Here is a 3082-nt window from a genome sequence, read left to right as displayed (position 1 = left end):
TGGGGTCACTATGGAAGGAGGCTGGTGGGGTGGGGGGGGTGTCCGAGGCGTGTCTGTGTAAAGGGAGGCTCCGCTCCGGGTAGCGATGGGGAGGGGGGGGTTCTACAGATATTCTTGTCGCATCTTATGAGAGCTAAATATGTTGTGCTTGATGTAGCTGGTCTCTCCGAGGGCTCGTAATGGCCATTTCTGTACAGCCACTGAGCCACTGTAACCGAGATCCTAGGTTTGAAGCCAGCTGGTTCAGTCACCCGTGATTAAACGCAGTTGTCAATTGTATCGAGTTGATGTTGTCAGTGTAGTCAGTATGTACTGTATGTTGGATTTCTTTCGCACCGTACCTAGCCAACCGTGCTAATCGGAGGTGCGGGGGAAGGACAACAAACAAAACACAAACATAATTTCTAAAGAAATGAGTTTTAAATCTTGGTGATTTAAAAGTCTATCGCTCCAGTGGCTTCCTAATATCGTAAGGGAGAGCGTTCCAGACGGCCGCAGAAGCGCATCTGAAAGCGCGCGACGCAGTGGCCGTCTTTGTTCGATGGCTCAGCCAAAAGCCGCCGCTGCTGCTGCTACGAGGATGACCGGAGTTCGCTTGATGGTTTATGCTGCTTGGCGAGATCAGTGCGCAAGACTGCAAACGCACAGGCGCAAAACTATTGCTTCATGTAAAATGTGTCTCCTTAACTTTGCTAACCAGCAGCTCTTAGTAGCAGGGCAAGTGAGAAAGTGTACCCCGATTGTATAAATATCAAATAAAATCACTGGAAGGGAACACAGAATTCGGTGATATGTTTCCACGGATAATTCTCTAAAATGGAGGATGCCCCAGTGAACATGGAACGTTGTTTGAGTCAACAACATCCCAAAGTGGGCCCAACCGTGCATGTTTACCGGGGCACTGCTTTTCAAAGTTTCCGAATGAACACATCGAAATTGAGAAAAAGAAAATTGGGAAAAACTAAATAAGATATAACCGAACACGTAGGTAAGTACCGTTAGATGATTCGTTATTGATATTTGGTTTGGGCATCAACATTATGTCACGTTCTCGAAAATGTATTTTGAATCAAAACAAAGTCTGTCACCTGCTGGTCTTGTTTGAATTCTGTTGGTGGCTGCTTTGCATGAAACTTAACGCTATGGGTCTCCACTAAACAACTGTGATTGTATTATGTGTAGAGACAGTGCGTGTGTAGAGATAGTGCGGGTGCAGGAACAGTACGTGGCCTAGTGGTCACGAGGGGGTAATTACAGGGTTGGACCTCAACAGAGAGCGAGTTGTGAGAAGGGGGGGAACCAGCTGGGAAGTTCGGCAACGGGCGAGAGAGTTCGAGAAAGGGGGCATGCCTGGGGGCGGAGCGAGGGCCACGCCGGGAATAAAAGGAGGCGAGAGGCAAGGTTCGAGGCTGCCGTGGGATCGGGGTTGACTTTCTTCACGCCGTCGCTGTCTTCGCGTCGTCGCTGTCTTCGCGTCGTTGCCACTTGCATGTCATCCCTGGCCCAAGTTATCTGTGCGTCATCCCTGACAAGTTATCTGCGTAAAAGCACCCTAAATAAGAAATAAAGACACCGTTAAAGTTCGTGTTGTTCGAGAGTCATTACATATGTACAACTACTTTCGCACCGTTCGGAGCCAACCGTGCTAATCGCACCCGTCCACCGATCTGAATAAAATAAGGCGGCAATATGGACCGGCTTTGGATCTTTCTCCTACTTCTTTGAGGATATTTGATGAGTTGCTTTAGTTTGGCTGTTCAAGCCTTTGGCGTTTACATTGAAATGTCAAAACCCTGAACATCGTCTGGCGTGTCTTGGGCAAATAACTGATTGCAGAGGCTGGTTGCGAATAAGAGGCCGTCCATAAATGACGTCACGCACCTAGGGGGGGGGGGGGGTCAGACGTTTGTGACGATGTGTGACAAGGGGGGGGGGGGTTGAGAAATATGACGTCACATCAAAATGCGCAACTTTAAATTAATATAGACAACACGTTCTACTTATTTAAATATACTTTTTTATAAATGTTTTCTCCTACAACATCAGAGTGCAGCGCCACATTAAATACGCACTACAATGACCATAGTTTAAAGCGATTTGAAGCATGTTTTATTTTTTTGGTGGGGGAGGGGCAGAGCTTTGTGACGTCATATTTGAGGGGGGGTCTGACTTTTTGTGACGCTGTGTGAAGAGGGGGGGGGGGTCAAAAATCGTCCAGAATCGCGTGACGTCATTTATGAACGGCCCCTAAACCCTTGTAAATTGAACAAAGCTGTACGATCTCGACAGAATTAAATACAAGACAAGAGTGCAAAACAAGACCAAAGATTTGACTGGAGTCGTGACTCTCAAACATAACAGATCAATACATTGCTGGTGGCGTTGAATCATTGCAGGTCTCATTTATAATAAATGTTTTTGGGTTCGATCGCGTAAATGTGTCGTCAACCCAACCACCACCCGACACTTCCCATCAGTTAGATGTATCACGTGAACAAAACGTGCCAATTAGCTATTACGTTAGCACATCGATGCGATGGCGAGTAAACACATTTACAATCGAGTTCGACGTTTCGCTGGTGATTACAACCAGCTTCACGAGGTGATTTGCCAGAATTGTTAATACGTCTTCCAGCTTCCGGTCTTAAACAGAGCAAAAGAATGTCATCACCGTGAGCTTATTATGAATATTGGTCGCGAAAGCCAACGTGTTAAATTCATTGCATGTTCTTCTTGGTTCTTTCGGTAAAGTCACGTAGACTGTCTTCTCGACGGACCTGTTCTCCACCTGATGACGGCTGCTTGCGTTGTGGCCGAAACGTCGTGAGAAATATTTTATTATGTTGTATTTGTATAATTTTATTATTTCCATTCTACGTGACTTTACCGAAAGAACCAAGAAGATGAATCCCTGCAGTCACGAAAGCTTTAAATCGAAATCATTGCATGTTCTTGCTGGAGTGCCTCATGCAGCCAGCTATGGCTATAGGGTTTTGGTGGTACATGTTGTTTGTCGTTTATTGTGAAATTTCAGTCACAGTTCCTATGATGACTGTTACATTGCTTTTATGGCTTTATTTTG

Source organism: Lethenteron reissneri, chromosome 27, assembly GCF_015708825.2.
Source record: "Lethenteron reissneri isolate LAM-NWPU_2019-01 chromosome 27, ASM1570882v1, whole genome shotgun sequence".
NCBI classification, from domain to species: domain Eukaryota; kingdom Metazoa; phylum Chordata; class Hyperoartia; order Petromyzontiformes; family Petromyzontidae; genus Lethenteron; species Lethenteron reissneri.
Note: the sequence above shows the minus strand (reverse complement) of the source record.